This window comes from Littorina saxatilis, linkage group LG2 (genome assembly GCF_037325665.1).
Source record: "Littorina saxatilis isolate snail1 linkage group LG2, US_GU_Lsax_2.0, whole genome shotgun sequence".
NCBI lineage: Eukaryota > Metazoa > Mollusca > Gastropoda > Littorinimorpha > Littorinidae > Littorina > Littorina saxatilis.
The window spans coordinates 9,813,498-9,822,532 of NC_090246.1; the positions used below are offsets into that span (position 1 = coordinate 9,813,498).

At 42.2% G+C, this 9,035-nt stretch overlaps 1 non-coding gene across 1 annotated transcript; it reads left to right on the forward strand.

Annotated features, from left to right (window-relative positions):
• The first annotated feature begins 486 nt into the window (after positions 1-486).
• On the forward strand, positions 487-560 carry Trnar-gcg (transfer RNA arginine (anticodon GCG)). Its single transcript has one exon. It is a non-coding gene; the product is annotated as a tRNA-Arg (tRNA).
• Positions 561-9,035: the final 8,475 nt, after the last annotated feature.

Here is a 9,035-nt window from a genome sequence, read left to right on the forward strand (position 1 = left end):
TGTCTTGTATACTTGCCATTTACATATTTAATATACATGTTGAAGGATGAATGATGATACATTGTAGACGGATGCATGTTATTGATTAAAAACCCCACAATGAAGAAAAAAAAATTTAAAAAAAATTAAAAATAAAATAAAACAAAGGTGAAAATCAACAACAACAAAAAAAAAAACCTCGGCCACCCACTCTATGTCCCTGCTCTGAAAGTACAACCACCGATCCTTCTTTTGTCCACTCCCTCTGGTTGAGGCACGATGCGAAAGTGGGCGCCACCCAAACGGGTGAGAACAAACCGTGGGGCGCGATTCGTTGAAATCTCAACAAATCTCACTTTCAACCAATCCCAAACCGCGGATGGATTCCATCGGGTTAGTAACTTTCTCGTGCACCTCATGCAGCCCTGGTCTCCCAAACTCACAGGTGTTCACCCCAAGACCAGCCCATATCATTGGAAGCGAGGGGATTAACTCCTCCTGCCCACCGGCCCCCGTAGCGCAGTGGTTAGCGCATCGGGCTGCGAGCCGGGAGGTCGTGGGTTCGAATCCCATCAGGGTCATGTGGTTTTTTTTCTACGGTCGGCTCCTACCCAGAGTGGAAGTGCTATGGTTCCTATGGGAAGGCTGGGATCACACAGCCGAGTGTCATTCACTTAACGAATGCGACTTTGAGGGTGCTCAGGTTCTGTTTACCTGACCAACACCGCAGGTGCGGCAGTTCTCGGGCCTGGTTGACACCAGGATATATTATGACAGTAAGCGTAGAGTGCTGCCCTGTCACGTAGTCTCAAACCAAATTGGAAATCCAAAGCATCATTATAATCATCCTCATCTCATTAATCATCCAAAATATAAATTGTCCTTGCTCTGGTGGCCCTTCATGCCCGGAGCTCTCATGGTGACCTTGGTCTCAGTGTTCCTGTTCCTTCCTTCCCTGAATAGTAGTTCTGCTGTCAGTCTTCAACGTGTGACGTTCTGGGGGGTCGACGGATGGACGTGGTGGCGGTCGGCTCTCTGGAGGGGACGCTCACTCAGTCTGGCTCCGCGACTTAAAGTCAATGTTGTTTGTAGGGGGCATAGTAGGTAGTGGGCTGCGTCCGATAGCTCGGGACAGACCCACTACTGAACACCGTCGAAGTGACTCAGCAGAAGTGCAGTGTCATCTTCCGAGGGTAGCCTACCGCAGCGACCCGAACCCCCCCGGAGCGTCTGTAAAATCGACAAGACTGGCAGCGGAACGAAATTCAGAGGTGGTTGGAGCAGCGAGTGCAGGGACGGGGCGGTGTGAGAGCACAACGGGACAAGGGAACAAGTGTAAAGACGAAACAAAACAAAACAAAAAATTCCTCCTGCCCTATCGTGAAAAGGGGAACAACGGAGTCTACTCTCACGAAGTATAATTTTTGTAAGTAGTAATTCATTACTCGATCGTCAAGAAACGGAGTGGTCTAAACTTATTCACCATCATTAACCGGTTCTTGAACATCATAAACAGATTTTGCAAACCTGCCCAGTGTAACACGAAATTTTTACTCCACGAAAAATGTACTTCGGAGTAAACATTTCGTACGAAATTCTTACTCCGAGTACACTTTTCGTACGAGAAAAGAACTCCCCAAGGCACGAAAAAATTATTCCCTCAACGAAATTTTTACTCCCCACTTTTTTTACTTCCAGTAAAAATCTCGTACGCAAAAATGGGATGCGGGCGAAGGGATAATGCCAATAAGTGATCTCGCGCAAACGAATGTCGCGCTACCCTCCTTCCACCCCTTCCACCACCAAGACTAACAGGGGACAAGGGAGTAAAAATTTCGTACACCTGGCATGGGAAGTTAAATTGCTTGTGTTGGGGTGAAGTAATTTATTCGTTATTTATTCGTCAGGGGAGTAACATGTGTGTACGAAATGTTTACTCGGAACTCACCTGTCTTGGGGAGTAATTTTCTCGTGTAATGGGGGAGTGCTTTTTTCGTAAAGGGAGTAACTTTTTCGTACGAAATGTTTACTCCGGAGTAAAAATCTCGTGGGAGTAATTTTCTCGTGTTACACCGGACCTCTTACAAACATCATCCCACGCCACTGATGACGTCCTTTTTTAGTCTGCCGGTGGTAATGTCAATGTTCTTCAATACCCAGCCCTCCTTGCGAGTGTATGATAACACTTGACGTGACCCGTTCACTGCAGTGTGTTATCGCGCGATATTGACAGAGCTCCTATTTACACAGCATATCTGACTTTTTTTCTTTGCAAAATAAAACGAGAATGAACTTTCATACACTTGAACAAAAGATGCTGAAGGGCAAGCAGAAACCCGATTCCTTCGATCTTTCTTGGTTTTGTAATTCGGGCATCTGAAAGCTAATGGACCTGGGTTGATGTGTACGTGAAAGGTACCAAGTGCATGGGAGCCATCCGCGAGGTCGGATTAGTTGAAATCTAAGTTTGTTTGTGATTTCCACCTTTCTGACCCCGTCGCTGGCTCCCACATGAGTTCAAACAATAGTCAAAGTAGTCCAACATTCCTTAACACTTTCTACCCCACGTATGTTGACCAAGCTTTGTTTAGCTGAGACCAGCTGTGCTGCAGCAGGTCACTCAGAATTGTAGTAACTGTGTAGTAACTGTGTATCAACACGCTGGAATGCAGGCGTTAGATCGACGTTACATGAAGCTACTGAAGCTAACAGTCTGAGCGGATATAATAATCCGTACCTGGGAGACAATGAGTTAAATGCAAACATTAAGTACAAGAAGCTATTCGACTCTTTGAGTTTCGCAAAACTATTTAGTAGATTAGACCCTATAGAATGTAAAAACATGAACATGCAAAAACATTTCACCATGTTACCTCATCCTGAACTCAGGTCAAAATGAGTTCGGCTCATTCTCTCCCCGACAGGATGCCTTGAGTTTCCTTGTCTGGCAAGGAAACCGATTTTTTTAACATATTTAGAGCTTTTTGTAATGTATTATTGATATAAGCAGATTCGATAATGATTTTTCATGGTGTTTTGTAATTTTTATATTACAAAGGAATTGATATGTAAGACAGTTTCAAGCGAGCTATTTTTCGCGGCTGTTCTTACTGTGCAAACAACTCTAAATATGGCAAAAGTGTCGCGTGATAATCACGTTTGGTTTCGGCGCTCACTGGAGCAGACGATTTTTTCTGTAACCAGTTGACAGTGATGAAACCATATAATTCATTACGGTCTCCTTCCGGCAGCAGTCCCAAAATTTTGACTTGTTTTGACCTTAGAACGATGTCTTTATCATAACTGTGAAGAACAGAACGGAGATCACTGTCGAAGTCGGCCAATCTGCAATCATTTTCGTCTCGCAAACACTGATCTCAAATTTAGATCAGTGCTCGCGAAAAACATATGGGAGATAACTCTGTATTCCTATTTTCATAGATTCGCGTAGGACTGTAGCGTCTGGTCAGAGAGACAACTGGCAATGGCCGTGGAGCGATGCTTATCAGAATGCATGTTACCTGTGCATGGTGACATTTTGTTGATTGCCACTAGCGTACGTTGAGGTACGAATTCATCAACAAATGTTCCATCTGCAAAGAAAGCTATCAACCTGTTGGGAATTTAAAAAAACAAGAAAGGTAGGTTGTTGGAACGTTTGTTATTGACAAAACAATACATTCACAGATATTTCGACCCAACGGTCTTTTAAGTGAACAGACAAACAAATATTCACACGAAACTTATCTTGATAGAATCTTAAAAGACCGTTGGGTCAAACTATCTGTGAATGTATTGTTTTGTCAATAACAAACGTTCCAACAATCTACCTTTCTTGTTTTTTTATTCTGAATTTTGGAACGTTGGCAGTCTCTTTGTTTTTGGATTTATTTTATCAACCTGTTGATTTTTGGTATGTGTTCAAGTGTAGGGATGGTCTTATTCCACGTATAAGCCTGGCCAGATCTGTGATGGTAAGCCGAATGTGTAACACGGCGTCCATGATAGAGGTGAGCAGGTTTAGGCAAAAGAAGTACATTTAAGTTGTATGATTTTTTTCTGGTTTTTTTTTTCAACCCGTTAATTAGGCTGTTGATTTGAAAATGTAAGAATTTGATTGATAAAAGAAAAAAGACCTATGAAGAAGGATGCTCCCCGCCTGTAAAAAAATAAAATAAAAAATAAAAAAGGCAAAAAGGCAAATAAGCAACCTGCATGCAACTGAGGTCAAAAAAACAAAAAAACAAAACAAAACAAAAACACAGCGTGGACTGTGGCTTTAAGCGTATAGCTTGAAAGTCTAATGTGCGACTAAAAGCGGGTTCTGTCAAGCTCTGTCACATCTTGCACTCCCGTCGTCTGTTTGCTGACCTACTTGTGTCAGAGATAACTGAGGTCATAGGAGAGTGAATAACCTTGCAAATCCCCGGGTGGATCTTTCCGTTTACCAAGACTGTGGCTCGATCACCGCGTGTCCGAGTTGTCTCGGTAACCTTGCTGCCTCGGGTAGACTGCGATAAATCTTGGTGACAGTGCTTCACAAGCTGAATAAATAATCCATAATAAAGATGGGTTTTGTTTTGTTTTATTTGTTTTGTTTTGTTTTGTTTTCTTTTGTCCTGTATTTTTTTGTTTTTTGTTCTCTTATGTTATGTTTCGGTTTTATTTGATTTGGTTTGGTTGGTTTGTTTTGGTTTGGATTGGTTTGTGTCATTTTCTATGGTGTCGTTTTGTTTCGTGCCGTTTTGTGTCGTTGTTAATTTTCTTCTTTCACTTGTGTCTTTTCTCAGTAAAATGTCTTCTGTGTAGAGAGACACTTCCCTTTACCCATTTTTTAAAACCACGCTTAATTAACCTTGCCCGTTCCAATGATTAGAAAGAATTAACTCAGGATCTGTATCATGTTATATGGACGATCGTTGCTCGCCGCAGGGTCTCTGTAAACCCAACGACAAAGACAGAAATTGTATTTCAGCCAAGTTAGTATTTGAAATGAAAGAGTCTCTCTAATTGGTCAGATCACCAAAACTTATTTGAAATAGCCGGTTTTCAATAACCATAAAACGAGATAGGTGAGCTTTCAACCATAGAAAAATCCGTAACTAGACTGTCGACCTAGTGGATGGTTGGTGGTCGTTGGTGTTTTTTCTGGGCCTGGGTAGGGGGTCATACGATGTACAGGGTGACCCCAAAAAAAGAGTACCCAAACAAAACGTCATAAATTGAACAAAAATAAAGCAATCTTTATAAAATGTATTTACACACACATGTAGCCTCTGCATTATTTGCACAGAAAATGTTAGCGTTCTAGCTTGTTTTTCAGGAAAGTTATGCTCATTCTACAGAACATGCTCCAAATGGCCTCCGCGCCACTGCGGGCAAACTTGAACTCGCCGCGCAAAGTTATCAATCACCCGCACACACTCCTGTTGCGAGATTCCGCGAATGGTTGTTGTGATGGCTCTCTTGAGTTCTGTGATTGTCTGTGGGTTGTTCCTGTAGACGTTGTCTTTCAGGAACCCCCAAAGATAGAAATCTGGGGGATTTGAATCCGGGGGAGGCAATTTAGAGCATGTTCTGTAGAATGAGCATGACTTTCCTGTAAATGGAAGGGATTGTTTTACTATTTGTAACTTATCACCAGTGCTGGACTGATCGTGTAACCTCTGCGAACGCCAAGAAGAAGAAGACTATTTGTAATGAATTTCTTTGGAAAGTTCATGAAACCATGCCACGACAAGGGAGGATTTCATTTCAGCTCAGATTGTCGTCTGTTTAAGGACCAGGCAGTTAGCAAAACTGAATGGCGTTGTTATCATCAACATATATAGTAACACACCCGGAAGTAAGATAACCTGTGTGATATCAGCGGCCCAACTGGATCTTTCCTCACCTTGACTTATCAATTATCAAAACATGGTGGTTTTTGTAAAATGATTCGTGCAGCGGTTTTGATTTGACTCTTTTTCTAAGAAGTGTTGGGGACGGTTGCTTAAATATGCAGGTACAAAATGACCCCTTTACTAAGTGGGCGTTCTTCGGGCTATTACTTTTAATGATGGTCAACATATTATTGGGAGCTGGAGATTCAGGTCACAAAAAGTCAAATTATAATATGTTGCAGCGTCCGTGTGTGCCAGGGTGACGCAGCGGTCTCCCTTTCACAGCAGCTTCTCTGCACTGACTGACATAGTTGTCTGCCGGCCTTGAGCGTGGGTTATATATATATAGTAACACGACGTTTCTTCAAAACGCTGGTTAAACATCTATCAATTGTAGGCTGTCCCCTGGTATGCTCTTGCGAACTTTTGCACTTTTACAATAGGTCTATTAATTTCGCTCTAAAATCTCTCTCCTGTTTGACCTACTTTGCCTCCAAAGATTATTCTCGTGCTTCGGGCACTAGCTTACGCACGCATAAGAATTCTTCAGGTATATAAAAAATCAATATAAGGAGTGCTTCTACGAAGAATTATATTCTGAAAAAGCTCTTTGGGAAGCAAATTTCGTACAATGCCGACAACAAATTGCTTAGTACATGGTAAATAGGGTTTAATGCTTAGATATTGGATGTAGTGTGATAATGTTGGTATAAATGTAAACGAAATCTTCAATCAATCAATCAATATGAGGCTTATATCGCCCGTATTCCGTGGGTACAGTTCTAAGCGCAGGGATTTTTTTTAATGCATTTTATATCGCGCACATATTCAATGCCGTGTGATATGGAATTTTTTTTACACAATACATCACGCATTCACATCGGCCAGCAGATCGCAGCCATTTCGGCGCATATCCTACTTTTCACGGCCTATTATTCCAAGTCACTTGGTGGACATTTTTATCTATGCCTATACAATTTTGCCAGGAAAGACCCTTTTGTCAATCGTGGGATCTTTAACGTGCACACCCCAATGTAGTGTACACGAAGGGACCTCGATCTTTCGTCTCATCCGAAAGACTAGCACCCACCACCAAGGTTAGGAAAGGGGGGAGAAAATTGCTAACTCGCAACCTCTCGCTTCCGAGCGCAAGTGTGTTACCACTCGGCCACCCAATCTTCTCGACGATTTACATCTTAACAAAGACCTATACTTAAGAGGGTTATAATCAGTGATGCGGGAGGTTTTGGTTAACATCCTAACCTCAACGTAGTGACTTAGAATTCCGGAAACGTCTTAATGACAGTGTTTTTAAGATTTATCAACCGCATGAGGCTTTCCGACAAACCGCGTCATTTTCCAGCGATGTGTTTGGGGTGTCACCAAGTGACGTACCTTTCCTACTTAGCTCAGTAGAAATGACTGCAAAAGTAATTGTGCCCTTGCCCTAAATACCGTCTCTGCCTTGCAGATATCGTTCTTTTTCACAACATGTTCGTGCATTTCACAATGCTTATCGATGTAAAATCTTAGGACATTCTGGAAAAAAACACGTGTCAGGGCCGTTCATGGTATACGTCTGGACAAAAGCAAGGATTTCAAAGCGCCGATCTGTTAATGTCTGTTAGTCAAATGACACTCGTGGCCTGGACAAAGGTGTTGGAAGCAAAAGTGTGTGCCACCCAGACGGGAGAGAAGAAACCGCGGCGTCTGATTGGTTGAAATCACAACAAATCTCAATTTTAACCAATCCAACACCGCGGCTGGCTCCCACCCGGTTGGTCACTTTCTCGTGCACCTCGGCCCTGGCTGCAGCCAATCACTCGCCTCATCTTATGAATATTAACAGCTGAACTGTTCTCACGATATTCTCACACGATGAACCATGGACATGGATTTCCGCTGCTTCGCTGTTTTCTTGGCCCCAAGATGTACAGACTTAGAATTAAGACAGAGGTAATGACGTAAAACGCCCAGTTTCAAAACAAACTATAGCGACTAGTAGACTTTTAGGTTTTGAGAAGTTACCTTTTTTTTAGAGGGGGGGGGGTCTTTATTGTTCAATACTTGTGTTTTTGTATCGCTTTATCACTATTAGTGTGAGCTAAGTCTTAATGGCATGTACATTATGTGACAGGGGAGGCTACCGCTCCTTTCACAGCAGACTCTGCACCCGAGTTGTTGGCCTTTAAAAGTCAACACCGGTGTATTGTAGAATTCTGTTTGTGATAGGGTCTGGTGGTTTCCGATTGTCTGTATGTTCATGGAAACCTTCTGGTTTGCATAACAGTTTTTATAGGGCTAAGAAATTAGCCCTAACATTTTCAATCCTGTTTGATTGCACTTCGCTTCCCGAGGTGATCGTAGTGTTTCGGCACACGGTTACAATTATAAGATGACCGTCGGGATCCGAAATTTGACATGAATACATTCTGTACAAACAATTTTAAAAATGTTACCTCTGACTTAAAATTCTGTTTGTACGAAAAATACTATTATATTTATATTTCAGAATTGTCCTCTTCGCTTTGGAAAACGACCTGAATTGCGAGAATAAAAAAAAGAATATATAAATTCTGACATTCTGGGAGAGAGAATGTGTGTGTGAGCGTGTGTATGGGAGGAGGGGGGGGGTTGTCTCTGTATAATTCAAGCAATTAATTGTTTTTCTGCAATCTGCAATATTAGTGCGATTTTCAGTTACCTGTGATAAACGGATTTACACCGCTATGCCCTTTTTCGCACTGTTTATCTCATTACACCCCCGGTATAGGGGTGTGTATAGGATTCGGTCGATGTGTTTGTTTGTTTGTTTGTGTGTTTGTGTTCGCATATAGATCTCAAGAATGAACGGACCGATCGTCACCAAACTTGGTGAACAGGTTCTATACATTCCTGAGACGGTTCTTACAAAAATTGGGACCAGTCAAACACACGGTTAGGGAGTTATTGGTGGATTAAGATTCTACAAGGACTTATAGAGGGACATATTAATGGTCAAAGGGAAATAACCTTCTCAGTTGGTGGCAGTGAGAATGGTCAGGACGGGGGTGTTTTTCCTACCTCGGAGGAATTTCTTGTTTCTTTTATACTTTCTCGGTCGATTTCGATTGCAGATTTGCATCTCGTGACCCTTAAGCTTATGTGCAGCAACATTATTCTCGTGCACATACT